Raw genomic sequence first — 26,034 nt, forward strand, 5'->3', positions numbered from 1 at the left:
GCACTCAACATGTCTTTCTTCTGTTGTCCCCCCCTTTTTGTGGTCTCCCTGTTCCTGTGTGCATTGGCATCATCAGGCGGAGGAGCAGTGGCACTGGAGCACGAGGGAGCTTCATCCCACATGGCCCTGGAGGGCGAGACTACAGACTCAGAGTTCACCAGTGGGATGGAGGGCAAGGGGAGCTCCACGGCGGGGACAGGAGATGGCAGCAGCTGCGACACGGACTCGTCCCCTGATGGGAGCTCCCTTGTGGTGGTGGCAACATCTGTGCCCCCCGCATCTATAGGTACAGCCGCCACCCCCCCTACCAGCACCGTCCTCCCAGCAGCCCCTCAGCCTTTGCCCCGTGCCCCCTCACCCAGGAGGGTGGGCATCACCTTCGCCCCAGGCACCTCTCGCCCTGCCCCAGTCACCCCTGCTTCCCTCATTGAGGAGGCCATTGACCTCCTCAGGTCCCTCACTGTTGGGCAGTCTACCATTTTGAATGCCATCCAAGGTGTAGAGAGGCAGTTGCAACAAACCAATGCATTCCTGGAGGGCATTCATTCTGGTCAGGTGGCCCTTCAGTGAGCTTTTCAGACTCTAGCCTCAGCACTGATGGCAGCCATTGTCCCTGTCTCTAGCCTCCGCCCTCCAACTTCCTCCACCCGACCCAATCCCCTGTACCTCAGCCTATTCCAAGCACACCTACAGACCAGCATGCACACATGTCAACAGTCAAGGGAAGCTCTGGCAAACATAAGCACCACACATCTCACAGGCACTCAAGCAAGCATCACACACATGCAGACACACCAACATCCACTGTCCCCCTCCTCGTCGTCTCCCTCCTCCCTCCCAGTCTCGTCTACACTCACACCTGCATGCACTACCTCTACAGCCACTACGTCCCTCTCCAGCACACCCACCACCACACCCCGCTCACGTGCAGTCACCACCCCACTACCATTCACACGTCCCCTGTGTCCTCTCCCAGTGTGTCTGTGACGCCCCCTCCCAAGATACACAAACGCAGGCACACACCCACCCAATAGCCATCCACCTCACGACAGCCTCCAGCGCATGCACCTTCACCCAAAGTCACCAAACGTACACCTCCTACAACCACCACCTCTTCCTCCACTCCCAAACCCCCTCCAGCTACCCATACCAGTGTGTCCAAAAAACTTTTCTTGTCCACCCTTGACCTCTTTCCCACACCTCCCCCACCCCGTTTGTCTCCTAGGTCCCGAACTAGCACCTCAGCCACAACATCTCCGGGACCAGTGGTGCCTGTAGTCACCGGAATCTGGAGTGCACCGGCCAGCAGGGCAGCCAGTGTGGCACGGAGCCACAGCACAGACAGTCCCCCATGTGTGAAGCATCAGAAGTTGGCCAGTGCCCGGCAGGAGAGGGGGAAGACTCCAGCCACCAAAGCCGCCCCCAGGGGTCCCGGTGGGAGTGTGGAGTCAGCTGTGACACCTTCCAAGTTGGGGAAGGACCACAAGAAACCGGTCATGTCTGGGAAGAGCAGCATGGCGGAGAAGACCGCCATAATCCCCGATGCCCAGGAGCCCACCTGCAGCCCAAGCCCAGCTGCCCAGGACAGGACCGCCAGCACTAGCCCACCTGCCCAGGAGGGGCCGGCCAGCACCAGCCCAGCTGCCCAGGAGGCCACCGCCAGCACCAGCCCAGCTGCCCAGGAGGCCACCGCCATGTACCAGCCCAGCTGCCCAGGAGGCCACCGCCAGCACCAGCCCAGCTGCCCAGGACGCCACCGCCAGCACCAGCCCACCTGCGCAGGAGGCCAACACCAGCACCATCCCACCTGCCCAGGAGGCCACCGCCAGCACCAGCCTACCTGCCCAGGAGGCCACCGCCAGCACTAGCCCCGCTGGGCCATGAAGGCCCGCCAGCACAAGCCCCGCTGGGCCATGAAGGACCGCCAGCAGCTGAGACCCTGCAATGGAGACAGCCATCTCAAGCACCGCTGAACAGGGCACCGCCGTCTCAAGCACCGCTGCACAGGGAACCGCCATCTCAAGCACTGCTGAACAGGGCACTGCCGTCTCAAGCACCGCTGCACAGGGCACCGCCATCTCAAGCACCGCTGAACAGGGCACTGCCATCTTAAGCACCCCTGAACAGGGCACCGCCATCTCAAGCACCGCTGGCCCATGAGCGGCAAGGGCACTGACGCAACTGAGTCCGTCACTGGGTGAATGATGCACTCTGGGCACCATGGCCCCTCCAGAACCAGTGGAGACTGTCATCCACTACCTCTGTCCTTAGCAAGATGAAGCACTGTGGGCACCAAGTCCCCTCCAGAACCAGTGGAGACTGTCATCCACTACCTCTGCCCTTTGCAGGATGAAGCACTCTGAGCACCATGCCCCCTCCAGAACCAGTGGAGACTGTCATCCACTACCTCTGTCCTTAGCAGGATGAAGCACTCTGGGCACCATGCCCCCTCCAGATCCAGTGGAGACTGTTATCCACTTGTGAGACTGTGGCTTTGCACTCCGCAGGATATGGCAGTGGGCAACCCACCCACTGTAGAGACTTGAGAGACTGTGGCTTTGCACTCCCCAGGATGGAACAGTGGGCAAACCACCCACTGTAGAGACTTGAGAGACTGTGGCTTTGCACTCCCCAGGATGGAACAGTGGGCAAACCACCCACTGTAGAGACTTGGGAGACTGTGGCTTTGCACTCCCCAGGATGGAACAGTGGGCAACCCACCCACTGTAGAGACTTCAGAGACTGTGGCTTTGCACTCCCCAGAATATGGCTGTGGGCAACCCACCCACTGTATAAACTTGAGAGACTGTGGCTTTGCACTCCCCAGGATTGAACAGTGGGCAACCCACCCACGTAGAGACTTGAGAGACTGTGGCTTTGCACTCCCCAGGATGGAACAGTGGGCATGTGGCCCCCTCGTGGGTTTGGCGTTGTGCACTCAAGCGGCTGAGGTGCCCCCCTTTCCCTCCCCCTGAGGTGCCTGTTTAGTTGCTCTCTGATGCCCCTGCAGTGTTCTCTCCGTCATGGTCGGGGATCTTGTGTGGGCCTCGCCCATACCATGTGGATCCAGTGTTCCACGGACTTTCTTAGAGCACTACCTGGACTACTATGCTTGGTATATATTATGTACATGGTGTATTTATATATTCGGGGGCGTGGCCAAGCCACCTAACATGGCGGGCGCGAGCTAGAGGAGCTCCGCACCGCAGCCGGCGAAAAGAGCATCTAGGTGAGGGTGTGGGAGGAATGCGGCCCCCTGCGCTGACCGCCTGAGCTCGGGAGAGGTATCGGAGCTCCCTGGGCCGCTCTCCCGGCAGACCAGATCCCTGGAAGCTCCCGTGGTCGTGCGGGCTACGCCGTGGACCGGAGCAGTGAGAGAGAGAGCGCGAACAAAGAGAAGCGACGGGCGCAGCGGGAGCCGCATACAGAGATCGAACTGCGGCTGGTCCCCCCGCCGTGCACGCCTCAACACAAACGGTGAGAGGAGCATCCCCCCCCCCCTTCTAGCACAAAATAGAGGACAACGGGGCGCTCAGCCGAGGCGGTAACTTGACTGAGAGCGATACTCGGGCCCCCCCTCTTCTTCATGTGCTCTGTTCCGGCCGGCCCCTGGGGACACCAATGGGGCCCTGAATGAAACGACGGACCGGTGGGGGGAACGAAGGGCCCTACTGCAAGGGCGTGCAGAGGCTGGGAGGCCCCCCCTGGACATCAAACTCATATAGGGGGTGGGGGGGCGGACGGCGAGAGGAGGAGGGAGAAAAAACAAAAGGAAAACGAACACAGGCCCATTAAGAGAGCTGTTGCATACCACGCCAAGAGACACCCCTTTGCAGCCGGACTCAGAAAGCCGAACCTGGTAGCCACCCACTGAAAGGCCCAAACGTGTGCATAGAAGTGGACCTGAGATGACGCAAGGTCCCCTCTGTGGCGGAAATTCAAGAGGAGGTGTTAACCAACAGGGCTGCACGTTCTGTCGTGGGGACATGGTCTCAATACCCCGACAAGTGGGCCCGTCCTCTCTTGAATCAAGCACAAGACTCCAGCGAGGAAGTTACAGCACTGAAGCCACGCAACCCACTACACACGAAAGACAAACGAAACACTACTGAGATGTCTTCGCCAACAGTAATCTCTCACAGGCCTACCTAAAAACGGGAATCCACGCCAAAGACCCAGAAAAGTCTAATAATACGGAAACCGGTCACCAAACAGCCGGAAACTAATAACGCACAGCATACCCCCTCAACAACTTGCCAATGAACATTAGTCCGCAACATATAGTGTGCACGTTAGCGGTCTGAGTGTGGGGGGACGGCCAGAAACTAAACTAATCCCCCAACAAACTAAACCATGGCCGGAGCTGGACCGCTCCGCTCTGGAGCTGGATCTGGAAAAATACAGGACCTCTCCACTCAAGATAACCAAAAATTAGATGTGGTACTGGCTGCGGTGGAACGCATCAGAGACTCCTTGGAGCACGCTCGCACGTCCCTGGAAGCCAAGATAGACAGAGTAGCAAGTGATCTCACTCTCCTACACGCGGACCATCGCAAATTGTCAGACAGAACCAAGGAGATCGAAACCACAATACAGGAACTAACGCCTGCGACCGCCCAGCTGAAAACAGGAATGGAAGACATACGAGCCAGAGTGACAGAACTGCAGCGGCGAGCAGAGGACGCGGAGGGCCGGTCCAGAAGGAACAATATACAAGTGGTAAATCTACCAGAGGGTACGGAAGGGCGAGATCCGATGTCCTATTCAGAGACTTGGCTGCGAGAGTTGGTACCAGATGGAACACTCACCCACTTTTTTTCTGTAGACCGTGCTCACCAGGTCCCGACCCGTGCCAGACCGCCGGGGAGCGCTCCGCGTCCATTTATAATACACCTCCTCCACTACGCAGACAGAGACATTATACTACGAACAGTAAGAGCAGCGCCGCCACCCAAAATAGACGGCGTGCAAATACTATTGTTCCCAGACTACACCCTAACAGTGCAGAGGGATCGGGCCTCTTATCTCCCTGTGAAACGTAAGCTGAGATCACTGGGCCTAAACTACTCACTACTATTCCCAGCCAAACTTCGTGTAGTAGCTAAGGACAAAACGCACTTTTTCTCCACCCCCTGAGGCAACATGGGAATGGCTCGAATTGACAGGACTGTCAACAGGTGACACGCTGGAACGAACCGAACAATCAACCCAGGTCAGGCGCGGCCGAAACAAACGGGACCGAAATAGAAATACAACCAAATGTGCCCCAGACCTGGAACAACTAATCCGAGAAAGAAGAGAAGCAATACACACTGCAACAGCAATGGCCACATCCCCCCTGAACTCTGGCTCGGACACAGAAATCTCACAAACAGCCAGAGACCGTCCCCCCACACCGGATTGTTTATCGGAATCGGGCCCTATCGAGGGACCCTCTGTGACACCGGCCACTGCGGACGAAATCTTCTGAAAACTCTTGCAAAATGTAAAATCACACTATCTAATAAAAGACACTCAACCTGAGGCACACGCACAGGGCGCTCCGATGAGCGTGCAAGCAGCCAACACAGCAAAGAGACGCCCATGTCAACCCAAGAGAAACTATAAACATGCATATGATGACAGTAACGGGCTTTGATCACGGAACCACCCCCCTACTCCCCCTCTCCTCCTTTCCTTTTTTTCGCATTGCTATCGGTTCTTCCCCCTGATGTACATATATACTGGGGGTCCCCCTGCGCCCCCACTGATCATCTTAGTTATCCGTCCTAGCCGGACTACAAAGCCAAAGACTACACCATCTACCGGCATACTTGGCCTACCTCTACACTCCTACCAGTGGAGTCCGGAAATGCATAGACACGCATCTGCACATCCTTGTCTTTGTTGCAATGTTTGGGCGGTGATCCGTTGTTTAACTGCTCTGATTGTATTAACAGAGTTTTGTTTTTGCCGATGTTCATATATAACCTTTTTAAACTCCAACTGGGAATGGAAAGTTAACGAAATAGCACAGCGTAGGAAACACAGGTGGGCGAGGAGAAAAAAAGACCTAACACTTCACATATGGCTACATACACAACAATTACCTGGAATGTAAGAGGTATACACACCCCCAAACGGCGATATGCCATCTACTCCTACCTTAAAAGACACACAGTTCGAATAGCACTCCTACAAAAGACACATCTAATAGACCAAGAGATTCCCCGACTACGCCAGCGTTGGAGAGGGCAATTATACGCGACAGGATACTCTGCTTATGCCAGGGGTACGCTTATCTGGATAAGGGCAGGCATCCCCTTTGCGATGGAAGAACAAATCATAGACCCGCAGGGTAGATATGTTTTTGTCAGAGGGAAACTGGCAGGACGCACAATCATATTGGGCTCCATATACGCCCCAAATACAGAACAAACTACCTTTCTACACACCCTAACACGCCACCTGGCACACTGGAGCACACTCCCGTGGATACTTGGGGGAGACTTCAACAGCGTGCAAGACATAGAACTAGACCGCTCCTTCCCACCACTGCCAACCTCCCCAGTGGTGGCTGCCTCACGAGGCCTGGTAAACTGGACTCAACAATGGCAATTAATAGATGTATGGAGATAAAAGCACAGGGAGGACAGAACCTACTCCTTCTCTTCCGCACCGCATTCCTTACACGTACGATTAGACTACATATTCTGCACCGCGAACCTTGCACCAGTAATAGAGAACCCGGTGTACATGGGCCGCACACACTCAGATCATAACCCCTTAACAGCGCGGCTGCACTGGGGAACTTCCCGCCCACCTATCTCCACCTGGAAACTAAGGCCAGAACTCCTAGAAGATGCTGATTTCAGAGCATCACTAAGCACTGCAATTCTATAATATTTTGAACAAAATGAAGGCACGGCCACCTCAGGACTAATCGAATGGGATGCATTTAAAGTCTTTAACCGAGGGCACTGCCTAGGAACCCAATGCAACATGCGTAAAACCATTGAACGCGATTTGGCCCAAATAGAGCAGGTTTTACCACAATCAGAAGATGAAACCACTAATAACCAAACTGAAAAGACGAGACTAGCAGCGCTGCACACAGATCACCAGACACTACTAGAGCATCTGAGATGCCTAAACTACACCGCACACTCCGCGAGAACCCATGCATCAGCGGATAAAGCAGGTAAACTGCTCGCCTGGCTGATACGACGGGACTGTGAGAGAAAACCAATAATGGAAATCCGCTCACACACAGGGGAAATAGTATACACACCTGCAGAGATACAAACCGAATTTACTAGACACTATACCACCCTATACACCACAAGGATAACCCCTGGAGAAAATCCCAGTGTGGAATTCCTTGCCAAAGTGATACTCCCAAAACTAAAAAGCAACCAGATTGAAACACTTGAGGCACCTCTTGACTTAGAAGAAATCAAAGCCAGTATCAAGGATCTCAATCCAGGCAAGACGCCAGGCCCAGATCGGCTACCAGCAGACTTCTATAAAGCATTTGCCATACATCTGGCGCCTAAATTACTTCGGGTATACGAAACAGCCGAGCAAAAGGGTCACCTATCGGATACACAAAGGGAGGCACTACTTGTCTCTCTTCCTAAACCTGGAAGAGATCCAATAGATATGGGCTCATACAGACTGCTTGCAATGCTAAACACTGACTATAAAATACTAGCCAAGATATTAGCGACAAGACTGGCACCAAGCGTCCAAGAACTGATACATCCTGACCAGAATGGATTTGTACCAGCCAGAGACACCTCCCAAAATATCAGAAGATTGTTCCGGGTTATGGAATATGCCAGACAGACCTGGCCGCCAGCGGGCTGCCTGGTCCTCGACCTAGAGAAAGCCTTCGATTCTCTGGAATGGCCTTATTTGTTCAAAGTGCTACAAAAATACGACATGGGACCATTTTTTACCCGCCTAACTAAAAAACTATACACCAGACCAACGATAAGGGTGGGTCTGGGCCCTGAGATATCAGAACCAATCTGGGTAGGCAGAGGCACCAGACAGGGTTGCCCCCTTTCACCGTTACTATTCTCACTCGCAATGGAGCCTCTAGCGGCCACCCTACGTGTTAAGAGTTTGCTTTATTAAATCAAAGGGCCTTAGCTTAGCGAGGGTTGGGCCTAGCTGCCTGGCCTCATATTGAATTGTATTTTCTAACGTGTAATGCGCTGTTTTCCTGAAGGACACGAAGCTGTACTTTTCCAGGAGCTATATGTGTGTAGCCGTAGTAAATTCTTTCTCATTAGAACCGGCTTGCTCAAGGCGACGTTCTTGCTGGATGCAACAGTGTAATCTGCAACAGGTGCAAGGTTAACCGTACTAGGAGAAGACAATGAAGACACTGACTGGAGCATAAAGTGTTACATTTTCTACCTGACATTCCAACCGTTGAAGACGTCAATAACATGGACCAATCCATGACATGGGAACTGTAAATGATGGAAAATTCTAGTAAGGTGCTTACCGAATTATTGGACAGAGATAATAATGCACCAAACTTTATCCAATGAGGAATTAGGAAATAGTTAGACAGTTTTGATTTAACGGCGTAACCCGAGGAGAACGAGAGCCACTCACAATTCCACTTACACGAGGACTCTTACCCCTGACATTTGTCATTCTCTTTGCTATGATACTTTTTGCTAGAGTACCTTTTGCTAGTCTCCATATATTAGTTTAATTGTCCTGCCACGTTAAACCATCCTCTACCCCATTCTTGCCTGATACTAACTTCTCCTCCATCAGAGGGAAACGATCATTCCTTAGCTATGCTATTTTGAGACTTTACCCCGTCCTATCTCTGCTGATGGTGAATCGACTGATGTCCCGAGGACGAAGACTGACGCTGCTTGCTGATCTGTGAGATTGGTAACTGTCCAATGCAAAATTGTGATTGTCTGTTTGCCTTTTCTTTCTAGGTACCAACTGCTATTTTTTGATAGAGGCCTTAGTATAGCTGTTTTCTAAATTCGTGTTCACTAAAATGTTTGCATCAACCCCAACAAGCTAATGATGATTTGAGGTTAGCTGCGGCGTTCACAAATATCTTATGCAAATAGACAAATGACTGAGTTCTTGCTTTGTTGAATCATGTACTAATGAGACTCTGCTAAGTTGCTTCATATTAATGATGAGCCTAAATACTGAATGAATATAACTGATGCATTGATTAAGTTGTGCTTTCATTACTAATTAGGATTGTTTGGCGTGGTTTATTGTTAATGAGATTAACAGACATGATGTTAGACTGTAACTAATAGGGAAATAAATATCTTAACTTTTGACTAACTGGTCTGGTTATTCGTGACTGAGAAGTCATGATGAGTTTGACGATGAATTCTTATTAAATGTTTATTGATTAGCGATTGTTATTATTGATTGTTTATTGATTTATTGATTGGTGATTTCAAGAAGATATTTCGTGCTGGGAAGTCCCCAAACGTGGTCCAAAGGTTTGTCGACCTAAACGCGTCTCCTTGTAAGTTTACTTATTAAGGCTCCGACAAGCTAACAAGGGAAAGATGTTTAATACCTATTATAGTTGAGTTCTGGTGTCACAATTCCTGATGACAGAACCAGCACAGTAAAACACAAAAAGGAAACATTACTTTTCCTTGTTCTGCCCTATTTTTCTAGGTGTATAGTGATTTGCAGAAGAGAGTAGATAGCTACAACAATATGTACATTGACTTCATTCTTTAGGTTATTGTTAAAGAGAAAGAATTGCTCTGCATATTTCTGCTGATTCTGAGCTGCTGCATTTTTAAAACTTACAAGTATTAAACCGATTGTAATATCTTTTTGCAGCAAATATCTAATTGCTTTTTTGGTGTGTGCAATTTTGCGCTACAGATTTTAATGTTATTGTTCACACCTACAAACATCTTTTTTCTTTCATATGAAAGAACACACACTAAGGATTTAGTGGTCTGTGGGAAGGGTTTTGGTGTGACCATGTGTTATAAAGAAAAAAGTACCCAATGCCATACATTATATGGATATTGCAAGTCACTTTGAAGGTCCACAACCTTATCAATCTCCTTATAATGTACAATAACACGTACTTTATCCCTATCTAGAAATATTGACCTCTGTGCTCATTATATCACAAACTCTTTGAGTATACTAGAGTTCATATTAGGTCAGGTTTGGATTCTGGCTAGGCTCTGACTGTAAACCTTTCTGATAACACCACACTCTGAATATACTAAGAATCTATTTATCTCAAATCTTGAAATGTCCACAGGCTCTGTATATGCAGAGGTTCTGCTCAGGCTGGCTTTCGGAGCACAGTAGGGCTCTACATATCCCAGCACTTCCTTTATGCCGGATATCTGAATATAGCACACTTCAGAATCTATCTTAACTTTAATTGTTCAATAGACCCGTGCCTGACACTCCCCACTTGACCACCTTGCATATTTCTTGGGCAAATGACTTGACCCCTCATTACGAGTGTGGCGGTCTCAAGACCGCCACACTCGTGATGGCGGTCGGACCGGCGCAGGTCGTTCTGACTACCCTATTATAACAGTGGCAGCTGTGCCACGGTCTGACCGCCGACACTGCCAGTCTGCTGCCAGCCTGCGGTCCCAGCGGTTGTTATCCACCAGGGCAGTGTTACAAGCAGCGCTGACCTGGGGATTATGAGTCCCCTTTCCACCAGCCTTTCCATGGAGGTTTACACCACCATAGAAAGGCTGGCATAATGGGAGTGTCAGGGCCACTAGGGGCCCTTGCACTGCCCATGCACTTGGCATGGGGCGTGGAGGGACCCCGCTGCACAGCCCCGTTGCGCATTCCGCTGCCCGAATTATGGGCAGTGGAGTGAGCGACGGGTGCTGCTGCACCCGGTGCACCACCACATTGGCACCAGCTCTGTTAGGAGCCAGCGTCAAAGTTAAGGACTTGTTGACAACAGGTCCGGCAAGCGTAAATGCTGTTTCTTTCCGCCAGCCCTGCTATGAACACTTAATGGGTCCGGCAGTGTCCAGGCCGCACAGGCGGCCTGAAGGCAGAACGAGTTTGGCATGCTGCACATGCAACCCGCCAAACTCGTAATGAGGCCCTTAGTCTCACTGTGCCATAATTTGCTTGTTTGCTATATTTGTGAGCACATGCTAACTAATGTATCAAGAACAGGTCATTTACATTCTACAAGTATATAAATCTAGCAAGTCTACACATGCAAATTTACCATACACACAAAAAAGTTGGTTTTCACTCCAAAGGATTTACTTGCATTAATAATTTTGTGTGTGTAAGGAATGTTCTTTGAGTTTGAGCACCCCACAAACTTACATGTTCAAGAGTATTGACTTACTCCTATCCAAAGCTTTCCCTCTTTGAACAAGGTGGAAAATTACTCCTGACAAGGGCAAGAGCAATGCCTTTTCGAGGCTGGGAAGCAAGTTTTTCCATGGGGTGTATATTCCCCCGAAAAAGAAAAGTAATAACAGTTTTAACATACAAATTTACACTTGCATGGCAGAATATGTATATATATTTGCTAGGAGTATGGTGGGAAAACTGTACCTGTTGCAGTTTTCCAGGCATACCTCTGTACATTCTTGTGAATTCCTGAAATTTGTAAATCAGCAGAAAAGCAAAGCCATAGACCAGTGGGTTCACTTTTGTTGCTTTCATTATGAATAGGGCCATATTAGTATTACACTGCCCATAATGACTTTTCACTGATTACTCATTATTTTAATTTTCTTTTAAATATTGGCATGCATGAAACATGTTTAATGAAATGCTGATTAAATAAATTGTATTTAAAGTTGTCCTTAAATATACAGTAGAGTTGAGAAACATAATCTGCAACCTTCATCCTTTTTTCAGGGGTAATGATATGGGCTATTTCAAACAGTTTTCTTATGGCTCACCACTAAATGACCTTTTGCTGAAGTACGATTTAAAAATAGTCGAATCTTGCACCTCAGTTGCCATCTTAAACCCTCAACTTTTATAGGGAGAGGTTGTAATAGCATTATTGATCACTTTATCACCTCAGATAGTGATAGAAATATTCCACAGGATGTACAGGTGGGAGAAAATTGTATCAGTGACCATAATCTGTAATTTTAAAATTGCAGATTAGTTTACACTCAGTTACTGATACACGTCCAATTGCCAACATAACCACAGTACGGCTGAATAGAACACAAATGAAATGGCCTGGTGTTGATTGCTCTAGCTTTTTCAAGTTATCTGGTAGCCAGGAATATGGAGTCCTTTATGATAGGCTTGGTCTTAGAAAACAATTAAGAAGAGCCACTGGAAGCTCATTGTTGGAGGCAGCTCGGTGCAGTTGGCTAAGGCAATGGCCCAACCAGGCAGAGCATGATACTCCTGTCCAGGGTAGTCAGGTGCACCGCTAGATAACCTATGCTCAAACTGGGTTAGCTTGGCACAGAGCAGTCAGGCTCATCTCAGAGGCAATGTGTAAAGCAACAGCACAGTACATTCCTATAACACCCCAGTTGAATGACCCCAAAAAAGAGACTACACACAGGTTCTATGTATAGAGAACTTTAATTCAACACACATAGATAATCAACATATGCTAACCTCGTACCCTGGGATCAGGGCTACTGTCAACTCATATGGATTTCATGTGCGCTTTCACTCTGCATTGTGAGAGGGAAAGGGATCCAAGCCCTAGGCTCTTGGTGGACGAGAACCAAAAAAAACCTTCTGAAAGAAAACAAAAATTCTGGGCAAGATGCTGCCTGTATACATCAGGTCTAACACTCATATACCTATTTCCAGTTCTATATGTCAGTCTCTGACTTTGTGGCCAAAGAGCAAAAGGTGAGAAAATAAAGGTTGGTTTAACCACTCTTGTTCTCAGGTGTGGAATTACCTTATTAAATTACTGCCCTTAAGCCCTAGGGACCCATTAGGTGCCCGGGAAAGTAGACTCAGATACAAAAAGGCAATAAGCAATAGGAAAAAAGAGTTTCAAGCAGGAGCATGGGATAACTTAATATAAGGTACAGGGACCAAGGACAGCACACTCTTTTGGAAAACGATTAACACCCCACTCTTTTCAAAAGGGTTTGGGCATGACTTGGAATCTTCAATTACACTTGCACAGTGATTGGACCATTTTGGTACAGTTTTCTCTCATACTTGTGTTCTAAAAGAAAGGATCAGGATATCCTTAGTATTTCCATCAATCCCTGTGGGCTTCAGCTAGGAGGCAGTATTGAAGGCATTTAACAAAAGTCCAAAGGAGAAGGTCCCGGGCCCGATGGGGTCCAGATGGACACTACTAAGTCTGAACCTTCCCTTTGTGCTCCCTTTTTAACTAAGGTTTAAAGGCAGCAGGGGGAGGCTTCATATCTGCATCTTGGGCCAATTCATTAAACATTCCTATCTTTAAGAAAGGTGCAATGAATGACCCAAATTGTTATTGACCCATCTCCCTGCATGACTCCACAGCCAAGTTGTTGGGAAGGGTTATTTTAGAAAGATTGGATGCGTGGGCTGAAGAAAAAGAAATCCTAACAAATGCCCAATGTGGGTTTAGGAAAGGCCTGGGGAAGGTGAAGCAGTCTCTTAGTTTGAATCTTCTAATGGGAAAATACACAGAAGGCTCCTTGTACATGTGCTTTATAGATATTTGGTGTACTTTCAATTTGGTTAACCAGAATAAATTATGGGAACCTATATACCTACTGGGGACTCACTGAGGCTTAATTGTGCTCCTGGCATACAGGTATTGTAACTTCAAAAACACGCTTTGGGCCAAAAGGAGAACTAACTCCATCATTTAATATAGGGAAGGGTCTGGCAGGGGTGTGTCCTGTTGCCTTTTCTCTTCTCCCTATATATAAATGGAGTAGATGTCAAATTATACTTGATAAGTACGGACACCCCTAGAGCCGGCAAGTGATGATTACCCATACTCCTATATGCTGAGGATGCAGCCCTTTTGGCCCTTACTCCAAAAAGCTTGCAAAACTTGATAAATTCCTTTGCTGACTACATGGAAGAAAAAGACCTGAAAATAGCCTAGAAAAACCTTCACCTGGAGTTGTGTCCAAACCAGGGGAACAAGAAACACTTTCTTTATCAAGGGGAACAAAATCCAAAAAGCTCAAATTTTTAATAACTAGGGATAGGGTTCTTTTCAAATGGGACTGGAAGCATCACAGAGAGACTTGTATTTTAAATATGTCAAGAAATAGTAAATACATATTTAGGTTTGCCTCTTAGTCAGGGACCAAGCAGATCAGAAGCTGTTGACCCTATATAATGTTAAATAGGTCTCAGCGGTCACATATGGTGCTGGAATCTGGAGCCTTGGGGATAATGATATAATTCAAACACAAGAGAATATGTTCCTTAGTAGACTTTTAGCCGTACCTCTCTCAGTACTGGAAACCATCACCCATAGAGAACCGGGAATCCATTTTGGAAAGGATAGTTTCTTAGAGGATAAATACAAAACCACTCCTATAATGGCACTCATTGTGGTCCAAAGCAAAGACACATTTTACTAAAAGCATCATGAAGTATTGTGTAGAACTTGACCAGGTAAATACAATTCCATGGTTAATGTACATTAGAAACACATTGAGGGGACTTGGCCAGACAGAGAGGGATCCTTGGATTAATCCGGAGAACATAACTGAATTCTCCAAAAGTGATCTTAAGGAGCATATATTTAAAGTCTGTTTAGAGAAAAGGAACTTGCTAGGTCAAAACAAAGTAACTGTGGTAAGATATGTGGCACTGAATGACCAGCATGGATGTCAATAGTATATTAATTTGGTTTGTAACACCTACCACAAACATCTCCTGTTAGACCTTACAGCCTAAGTTTGGTCACCCCCAACCTTTTGCCTGCTTCCCTCCCTCCACTTTTTGACTCTGTTTTTTGCTGGTTTTAGGACACTGCTAACCAGTGCTAAAGTGCATATGCTCTCTCCCGTAAACATGGTGACATTGGCACATACCCAATTGTCATACTTAATTTACTTGTAAGTCCCTAGTAAAGTGCACTGCATGTGCCTAGGGCCTGTAAATGAAATGCTACTAGTGGGCCTGCAGCACTGATTGTGCCACATGTATAAGTAGCCCCTAAACTATGTCTCAGACATGCCATTGCAAGGCCAGTGTGTTTCACTGCCACCTTGACTTGGCATTTAAAAGTACTTGCTAAGTCTTGAACTACCCTTTTTCTACATATACGTCACCCCTAAGGTAGGCCCTAGGTACCCCATAGGGCAGGGTTCTGGGTAGGTAAAAGGCAGGACATATACCTGTTTGTTTTATATGTCCTGGTAGTGGAAAACTCCTAAATTTGTTTTCCACTGCTGTGAGGCCTGCTCCTGTCATAGGCTAACATTAGGGCTACCCTACTATATTGTTTGAGTGGTCGATTCTGATAAGAAAGGGGTAGACAGGCCATAATGGTAATACAAAATCCTGCTGACCAGTGAGGTTGGTTTTTATATTACTATTTTAGAAATGCCACTTTTAGAAAAGTGAGCATTTCTCTGCACTTAAAATCCTTCTGTGTCTTACAGCCTGTCTCCAATCCACGTCTGTATGGGCTGGTTGACAGCTCCCTTGTGCATTTCACCCAGACAAGCACAAGGGTAGGTCGCTCCCCCTGCCGCTGCAGCTCCTCCAGCTCCTCCAGGTTCCTGAGTTCCTGAGACCCACCTCACAGTAAGTACCCCCCACCTCCCAGCCCCTCGCCCTGCCCCGCGCTACTCACCCTCTCCCCTGCTTCTTTTCTTCTTTTCTTCTTTTCTTCTTCTCAGTTCTTCCTCCTCGCTCCTCGCCTGTAATCTTCTTGTACTCTTCTTCTCCCCGTCTTCTCTCTTCTTCTGTGTGCTTCTCTGCCTCTCCTGTCGCCTCTCTTCTTCTTCATCTTCTTCTGAGGTCTTCTGCCTGTCTTCTGCCTTCTGTTCTTCGTATCTTCATCTGTGATCTTCTGCTCTTCTGTGAACTTCTGCTCTTCTGAGTACTTCTGGACTCCTGTTCTTCTGTTCTTCTGTTCTTCTGTTCTTCTGTTCTTCTGTTCTTCCGGTCTTCTGTACTTCTGTTCTTCTGTTCTTCCGGTCTTCTGTTCTTCTGTTCTTCCGGTCTTCTGTTCTTCTGTCTTCTGTTCTTCTGTCTTCTGTCTTCTATCTTCTGTCTTCGGCTCCTTTGCCCCCTCCGACTTCTTCTCCCCGCGCCTGCCCTCCTGCTCCTTCCTCATCCCCCTCCCTCACTCGCCTCCCCCTCTCTATCACCCCTATCTAACCCATTCGCTATCTACCTCCCTCTCTCCTCCTATCCACCTATCTCTCTATCTCTCTATCTCACTACCTAACTCCCTCACTCTCCACCTCCTCCTATCTACCTATCTCTCTATCTATCTATTTCTCTATCTATCGATTTCTCTATCTATCCATTTTCTCTATCTATTTCTCTATCTCTCCCCCCTTCCCGCCACCCCCTCTATTACCTATTCTTCCTATCCTCTCACTCTACCTCTCACCCTCACCCTCCTCTACAACCCCCCTCCCCTATCTTCACAACCCTACTCCTATCTCTCTTACTAATCTCCCAAACCTCCTAACACTCACCCAGCTCCACCCTTAAACCCCCCTCTCCCAGCTCTTCTTGCTCTACCTGTCCCCCCCCTCCCTCGCGCTTTCCCACCGCGACCTCCTGCACGCCCCGCCCCCCAGCTCCCATTCGCCCCCAGCTGACCCCTCCCCCCCTCCTACCTCATATGGCGGCCGCTGCGCGACAGTGGTAGCAACCCTTGACCCAAGGGTAGGTCGCTCCCCCTGCCGCTGCAGCTCCTCCAGCTCCTCCAGGTTCCTGAGTTCCTGAGACCCACCTCACAGTAAGTACCCCCCACCTCCCAGCCCCTCGCCCTGCCCGCGCTACTCACCCTCTCTCCTGCTTCTTTTCTTCTTTTCTTCTTCTCTATTCTTCCTCCTCGCTCCTCGCCTGTAATCTTCTTGTACTCTTCTTCTCCGCGTCTTCTCTCTTCTTCTGTGTGCGTCTCTGCCTCTCCTGTCGCCTCTCTTCTTCTTCATCTTCTTCTGAGGTCTTCTGCCTGTCTTCTGCCTTCTGTTCTTCGTATCTTCATCTGTGATCTTCTGCTCTTCTGTGAACTTCGGCTCTTCTGAGTTCTTCTGGACTCCTGTTCTTCTGTTCTTCTGTTCTTCTGTTCTTCCGGTCTTCTGTTCTTCTGTTCTTCTGTTCTTCCAGTCTTCTGTTCTTCTGTCTTCTGTTCTTCTATCTTCTGTCTTCTATCTTCTGTCTTCGGCTCCTCTGCCTCCTCTGTCTTCTTCTCCCTGCGCCTGCCCTCCTTCTCCTTCCTCATCCCCCTCCCTCACTCGCCTCCCCCTCTCCATCACCCCTATCTAATCCATTCGCTATCTACCTCCCTCTCTCCTCCTATCCACCTATCTCTCTATCTCTCTATCTCACTATCTAACTCCCTCACTCTCCACCTCCTCCTATCTACCTATCTCTCTATCTATCTATTTCTCTGTCTATCGATTTCTCTATCTATCCATTTTCTCTATCTATTTCTCTATCTCTCCCCCCTTCCCGCCACCCCTTCTATTACCTATTCTTCCTATCCTCTCACTCTACCTCTCACCCTCACCCTCACCCTCCTCTACAACCCCCCCTATCTTCACAACCCTACTCCTATCTCTCTTCCTAATCTCCCAAACCTCCTAACACTCACCCCCCTCCACCCTTAAAACCCCCTTCCCCAGCTCTTCTCACTCTACCTGTCCCCCCCCTCCCTTGCGCTTTCCCACCGCGACCTCCTGCACGCCCCCGCCCCCCAGCTCCCATTCGCCCCCAGCTGACCCCTCCCCCCCCCTACCTCATATGGCGGCTGCTGCGCGACCGCGCCGCTGGCGCGCCGGATTCGCGCCAGAGGCAAGCCCGTCTGCGCCCGTCCGCGCCTGGCCCGCGCCCAGTGCCACGACCCCTGGTTGCCAGCTCTCCCAAGCCCCGCTGATCCGCTACGACCCCACCACCCTCCTCGCCCTCAACCCAGGACGCTCCAACACATGCTTCCAAGCTCACCCCAAACGCACCCATGGACCCTTCGCCTGCAACTCCTGCAAACGCATCTTCCACCACGCAACTACCACGACCACAAGCCCACGCTCCATCAACCACCTCAAGTGCATCCTGGTCAACGCTCGATCCGTCCACAAGCACGCCGTTGAACTCTGGGACCTCCTGGACTCCACAGCACCGGACGTCGCCTTCATCACGGAGACCTGGATGAACACCTCCTCTGCTCCAGACATCGCCACCGCCATCCCCGAAGGCTACAAGATCTCCAGAAAAGACCGCACCAACCAAGTAGGAGGAGGTATCGCCATCGTCTTCAAAGACTCCATCAGCATCACCACCTCCACCGAAGACACCCCTCTCGCCGCTGAACACCTGCATTTTCAGATTCGCACCGACCCGAGGACCACCCTCAGAGGATCCCTCGTCTACCGTCCTCCCGGACCGCGCACCCCCTTCAGCGACGCCATCGCCGACTTCATCTCCCCGCACGCCCTCGCCTCACCGGACTACATCCTCCTAGGCGACCTCAACTTCTATCTGGAACAAAACAACGACCCCAACACCACCACCCTGCTCCACAACCTCGCCAACCTCGGCCTCAAACAACTGGTGAACACCGCCACCCACATCGCCGGACACACACTTGACCCTATCTTCTCCGCCAGCAAACACGTCTTCTTCAGTCACACCTCCGCTCTACACTGGACCGACCACAGCTGTGTCCACTTCACATTCCGACGCGAGACCCGCCACCTCCGCACTCAACCCATCCCTCGTCGACAGTGGAACAAGATCCCCGAAGAGCAACTCTTCTCAGCACTCGCCGCCAACCAACCCACCCTCACCACCGACCCCAACGACGCAGCCCTCAGCCTCACAAACTGGATCTCCAACTGCGCAGACAACCTTGCTCCCCTCAAACGCACGCATCAACAGACCAACACCAAAAAACCTCTCTGGTTCTCTGACACCATCAAAGAATCAAAGAAAACTTGTCGCGCCCTCGAGAAGGCCTGGCGCAAGGACCACACCGCGGACAACATGACCGCCCTCAAGAACGCTACCCGCGAACACCACCACCTGATCCGTGCCGCTAAAAAGAACTTTTTCACCGACAGACTGGAAAAAAACAGCTACAACAGCAGAGAACTCTTCACCATCGTCAAAGTCCAACCCCAACGCCGTCACGCCCTCACAGGATTTGTGCGAATCCCTCGCCACTTTCTTCCATCGCAAGATCAGCGACCTCCACGACAGCTTCGGACAACAGACCCAACATAACACCACCGAACCCGCACCCCGGCCATTACCCTCAACAACTGGACCCACATTAACACTGAAGAAACCAAATCCATCATGAACTCTATCCACTCCGGCGCCCCTTCGGACCCCTGCCCTCACTTCATCTTTAACAAAGCCGACGACATCATCGCCCCGCACCTCCAGACCGTCATCAACTCTTCTTTTTCTTCTGCTACCTTCCCCGAATGCTGGAAACACGCCGAAGTCAACGCCCTACTAAAGAAACCTACGGCTGACCCGAGCGACCTGAAAAACTTCCGCCCCATCTCTCTTCTGCCTTTCCCAGCCAAGGTAATAGAGAAGACCGTCAACAAACAGCTGACCACCTTCCTGGAAAACAACAACCTGCTCGACCCTTCACAAACCAGATTCCGTACCAACCACAGCACGGAAACCGCCCTCATCTCAATCACTGACGACATCAGAACCCTGATGGACAACGGTGAAACAGTCGCCCTCATTCTCCTCGACCTCTCGGCTGCCTTCGACACCGTCTGTCACCGCACCCTAATCACCCACCTCCGCTCCACCGGGATCCAAGGCCAGGCCCTGGACTGGATCGCCTCCTTCCTCTCAAACCGTTCTCAAAGAGTTTACCTCCCTCTGTTTCGCTCAGAACCCACCGAGATCATCTGCGGCGTACCTCAAGGCTCATCGCTCAGCCCGACACTCTTCAATGTCTACATGAGCCCCCTCACCAACATCGTTCGCAAGCACGACATCATCATCACCTCCTACGCCGACGACACCCAACTTATACTCTCCCTCACCAAGGACCAGCGCCAAGACCAACCTACAAGAGAGTATGAAGGACGTCGCAGATTGGATGAGGCTCAGCCGCCTAAAGCTGAACTCTGAAAAAACAGAAGTCCTCATCCTTGGCAACACCCCGTCCGCCTGGGACGAATCCTGGTGGCCCACGGCCCTCGGCACCGCACCGACACCCACAGACCACGCCCGCAACCTCGGCTTCATCTTGGACCCTCTTCTCACCATGACCAAGCAAGTCAACGCCGTGTCCTCCGCCTGCTTCCTCACCCTCCGCATGCTCCGCAAGATCTTCCGCTGGATCCCCGCCGACACTAGAAAAACCGTGACCCACGCCCTCGTCACGAGCCGCCTGGACTACGGCAACACCCTCTACGCCAGGACCACAGCCAAACTCCAAAATCGCCTGCAACGCATTCAAAACACATCGGCACGCCTCATCCTCAACGTACCCCGCAACAGCCACATCTCCGCACACCTGAGACACCTGCATTGGCTCCCAGTCAGCAAAAGGATCACCTTTCGACTTCTCACCCACGCACACAAAGCCCTCCACAACAAGGGACCGGAATACCTCAACCGACGCCTCAGCTTCTACGTCCCCACCCGCCTCCTCCGTTCCTCTGGTCTCACACTCGCTGCCGTCCCTCGCATCCGCCGCTCCACGGCGGATGGGAGATCTTTTTCCTTCCTGGCGGCCAAGACCTGGAACTCCCTCCCCACCAGCCTCAGGACCACCCAGGACCACTCCGCTTTCCGGAGACTCCTAAAAACCTGGCTATTCGAGCAGCAGTAACCCCCCCTTTCCCCTAGCGCCTTGAGACCCGCACGGGTGAGTAGCGCGCTTTATAAATGTTAATGATTTGATTTGATTTGATTTGAGACAATCACAAACACAGGATTCTCAGCCACACCTGCACATATCTGTATACTGAGTGGGTCTTCCTGGGTTAGAAGGGTGGAGGACCTGACACTTACATTTCAAAGGACAGTGGCCTGCACTCACACAAAGGACTGCCAAATACCTTACTGGGAACCTGGCAGACAGGGTTGTACTGAAAGGGGACCTTGTACACTTCAAAACCACTCTTTGAAGTCTCCCCCACTTCAAAGACACTTTTGGGTGTATAAACTAGGTCCCTGACCCTACCAACTCAGACCCTTCTTGGGAAAGACATTCTGCACCAGTACCTGCAACCTGCCAAGAGAAGCTACCTGGCTCTCCAAAGAACTCATCTGGACTGTTTTGCTGTAAACAACAGCTGCCTTTCTGTCCTCTGGCGGCTCTGCTGAGAAGTGCTCTCCAAGGGCTTGGATTGAGCTGGTCTCCTGTTTCCTGAAGTCTCAGGGCCAAAAAGACTTAATCTCTGCAAATAAACTCCTTCTTCAGCAAAAATCAATGCACAGCCTGCCAGAATCGACGCACGGCCTGTCCAGCGGTGAGAAAAACACTGCATCGCCGAACCGGAATGACACAGCCCGCTCCCCCAGTGGAAATCGACACAGTGGCAATGTTGTGACCGAAACTTCCACGCACAGCCCACCGGATCGACTCATTGCCGTGCCGGAACGACGCAGCCTGACTTCCTGCGAAAGGAATCGACGCAGCCCCAGCTGTGAGGCAGAAACTCCACTGCATCACCCACTGGATCGATGCAACTGCTGTGACCTTGTCCCGCACACCCAGGATTTCCAGCGCATAGTCCCTGGGCAACAAAAGACCCTGCATCGCAAAGAGGATTCAAGCCTGTGTTCGGAATTTGACACAAAGCCCTTGCCATGTGGAAAAGAATCGACGCATCATCTGTGTGCACCTGGAAATCCAACACACTCCTACCTTTTTCCATGCATCTCCTCCTCTGCAGTCTTCATGATTGCAATTTTCACACAAACCAGGTTGTTTGTGCTTGTTGCAAGAGACAATTGTGCTTTTAAGAACTAAAGACTCTTCTTATCATTACAAAAGTGATATTTCAACTTGTGATTATCAAATCTTAATCGTTTTGACCTTAATTTAATCAGATAAGTATCTTATATTTTTCTAAACCTGTGTGGTGTCTTTTTATAGTGTTCTGTCTGTGTTCTTGAATGATTTATTGCACAAATACTTTACACATTGCCTTCTAAGTTATGCCTGACTGCTCAGTGCCAAGCTACCAGACTGTAGGCACAGGATAATTTGGATTGTGTGTGACTTACCCTGACTAGGAGTGTGATCCCGCTTTGGACAAAGGTGTATACCTCTGTCAACTAGAGACCCCATTTCTAACATCTCCTAACTAGCTTTTGCTTCTTTATTATTTATCGCTTGGTATCATTCCCAAAGAACAATGGTAGGGATCCTTTGACCTGAAAATGCCCCTGTGATGAGAACAGTGAACTCATCACATAACACTTTTTTGCAGATTTTATCTGCTTGAAAGAAGGCAATATCTAAAAACCCTCACAGAGGCAGCTCACCCCCCACAGCCAACCAACCCCACGCTGCACATGGCCTTTCATTAGGCATTGGGTTGACCATAGGGCCTGGCTTGCAGCCTGACCCTGCGTCCAACTCCTGTCAGTCTGCCAACTGGAGGCAAACAACCTCACGTTGCACACAGCCTTTGGTGGTGCATGATATGGAGTTAGCTGCATGGCCTGTCTTGAAGCCAGGCCCTGCTTCCAACTCCCCACAAGCAGCTCATCCCACACTGTACACAGCTTTTGGCAAGGCACAATATGGGATTGGCCATGACTTTACCTGCGGCCAGACACCGTGGCTAAATTCCCAACAAGCTGCCAAACCCAGACCACGCTCAGTCCTTGGCATGCACAGCGTAGGGTTTGTCTTTTGGTCAAAACATATATATTAAGGGGAAGGGAGTGTGCAGCCCCCTCCATAACCCTTACTTGGCCCCATGGACCCCGTCCCTTAAATCTGGTTCCAATAAATAGGGGGTGGTGCTACATTGCCCCTGCAAGCCTTAAAAGGCCCCAGGAATCCCACCCTTTGGAGCCAAACACAATTAAACAAGGAAGGATGGATACAGCCCCCTCTCTTCTTGAGCATTAATAGGCCCTGGGACCCCATTCCCAGGGACCATATACGATTAGAAAAGGGATGGGGTCCACACACACCCTCCTTGAGTCTTCCTAGGTTCTAGGGTCCCCATCTCCCTGGGTAAAAATCAAAAGGGGGTTCAGGCCCACCCCAAACCTTATTATGACCTGGAGACTCCATCCTCTGGTGCCAAATATAGTAACTAGCATTTTCAATGCAATCGGTCTCACATTTGCTTGAGTTAGAGCTATTGGTGTTGTAAATGCATAACTGGATTGTTCTTGCCACATAAATTGGTTAACCCTGCCGTATAATTTGGTCATCTCTGCCATATAATTTTAGTGGTCCTGCATATTATTAAAGCACTCCCATTATAGCATTACAGCTATGTCCCAGAGTGGTTAATAAACCTTTTCAAAACACTAGCTACTTGAGTTTGTTTTAGGTATTCCTTTAGTTGGGTGACTATAGACGGAAAGGGGAAACCCTCAAAATGGTACTGCATGGCTAGAGTAAAGGTGGAAGTGGGTTAGGGATACAGGACCGGGTAAGTGAAACAGATGTGCTTAACTCACACGCTGACACCCCGCTTATTAACCTCAAGAACTTGGGACCATCATCCAACTACAAGTTATCCTCTCCTTTATCAATGTGGATGCCTCCTATTGTGCTACCTATCTGGGGAGCAGAAGTGAATAAACACCGGCCACCACAGACAGACATACTAGCAGGGGTATAGGGAACATAAATGGTGACAAACTAGTCATTTACAGGAATGGGAAGACGGCCAACTTCAGACAGTCTAAAACACAGCTGCAAGAATCGCTATGCAAACTGGACGCATAGAACACCTATCACCAATGTTCTTTGCATCCTAATGCCTACCACAATTCGAAGCCACAAAGCCTTTTTATAATAGTCCACCAGCATCTAATTTATAAAGGACCGAACCATTCCAGAATTATGGCAGTTATGACCATTATCCACTCAGAATCTGGTTGTAAAAACAAAATGAAAACCACTGGCAAAGACTGTAGGTTTGGTGTTTTGTACGGCATGTTATTTTTTAGCAATACTTGTTTATGTGCAGAGGCATGACCTCAGGCTAAAGCATCTAAAAATGGATTATACAAAAAATAAGGCATTGCTTCATTTTGTATAGCATCCACTATACAGATGCTTTTATGAGCGCTCACCTCTCAGTGCTGTAGGGCTGATCACAGGCTCTTGAACAGTCCTTCATGCATTATGACGGAGGCAGAAGAACACACCCAAACAGCCAATTGAAAACAGCACGACTGTCCTATGCGAGGGCGACTGACAATGTTTCATGCTAATGGATGTCTGTTCCAGAGCAAAACAAGCTAATTGTTACATCAGCCTGACCCAACCCCCTTAAAATAAGTGTAGAATACAACATGTTTGCTTTAAACACACCACTGATATACATATCAATGTAATTATGAAATGAAATGAAATGAAATGAAATGAAATGATGGAAACAATAATGCAGGGGCTGAAAAGCACAAAATGAGAAAAAGCAACACAGGGGAGCAATGACGCACAGTGTGAGGCAGAGCAACACGGAGACAGAGGGCAAGAGGTATATATTATTGACATCAACTACAGCTTTGGTTCAGGTGAGCTGCAAGCAGGTCAGATGATGCAGTAAAGCGTAAGTAATATATTTTAGTATCGATATCGTTTAAATGCTGTACTGTCTGCATTAAAATACATCATGTAATGGCGGTGGCAATGTTCTTACAAACCTATGTCCTTCGACTACAAGTTCACTTTAGCTAATCTGTAAGCACATTCATACTAGCATGTGTACATCAAACACTGTTTTGTGGCATTTTTTGGTATAGTGTCAGGTCTTGATGAATGAGGACTGCCTGCACTCGTGTGAAGCACGGGCACTTGTGTGTGTGTGGGTGCATGCACGCGTGGGCGTATAGGTGCAGCCAAATGGGTCTTACTGATCAGATCCATCCCTAAATAAAAGGACCAATAATAAGCAAGAGCCACAAGGTAATGACACCAGATAAAATATTTAATGAGCGACCAAAGCAGAATCACCACGTCATCTCAAACTAAGAGAAAATAAATAAAACCTGCATTAATGCTGAACTATATAGACAGGCAAAATGTTTCAATAAGGTAAAGCCTGCTCCATTTGTGCGTAAAGCCTCTACCCACCCCTCTACGCCCACCTCAGTTGAAGAAAACAATCTTACGTTATTTGTGACAAAACTATTTCCTCCAATATGTGTGTAGGTTTGTCGTCTTGAGCTAGAAGACCCAATTAAAAAAAAGAGACAATTAAAAACAAGAGACGGGTGTCCCCGTGAAGCAGCCGCCATACTGAAAGATGAATTTCGGCGGCTGTGAATCGGCGTCGCACTGATCATTATCAAAATGTAACATGAGGATGTGTACAGAAAAAAAGAAAGGCGTGCAGTGTCCCGAAGTGGCCCCCAGACTTGAAAATAAAGTTGGTTCAGTTCTGAAGCTTGTTGACTTTCTGTCTGTTTGCCCCTCAGAGCATTATGGGACGAGTTTCCCCAAGAACTGTGAATATTGTAGTATTGGCTCTTCCGCTGTGCCGGAAGAGCCGTTTTGAGAATTTCTATGTTTTTTTACATAGGAAACGGCCTCACAATGCCATGGCTGCCATGGAGCTGGAAAGGGAAGAACCAAAAGCAAAATTAAAATGACTCTGATATGGTGAACAATGTGACGTAAATGGTAGTCATGCAAAGCGCTTCAATACCTCTGATTGGGTTCCCGATCGAGTTCCAGCTGTATGAAACTACCATGGCTGC

The sequence above is a fragment of the Pleurodeles waltl genome, chromosome 4_2 (assembly GCF_031143425.1).
Source record: "Pleurodeles waltl isolate 20211129_DDA chromosome 4_2, aPleWal1.hap1.20221129, whole genome shotgun sequence".
Taxonomy (NCBI): Eukaryota; Metazoa; Chordata; class Amphibia; order Caudata; family Salamandridae; genus Pleurodeles; species Pleurodeles waltl.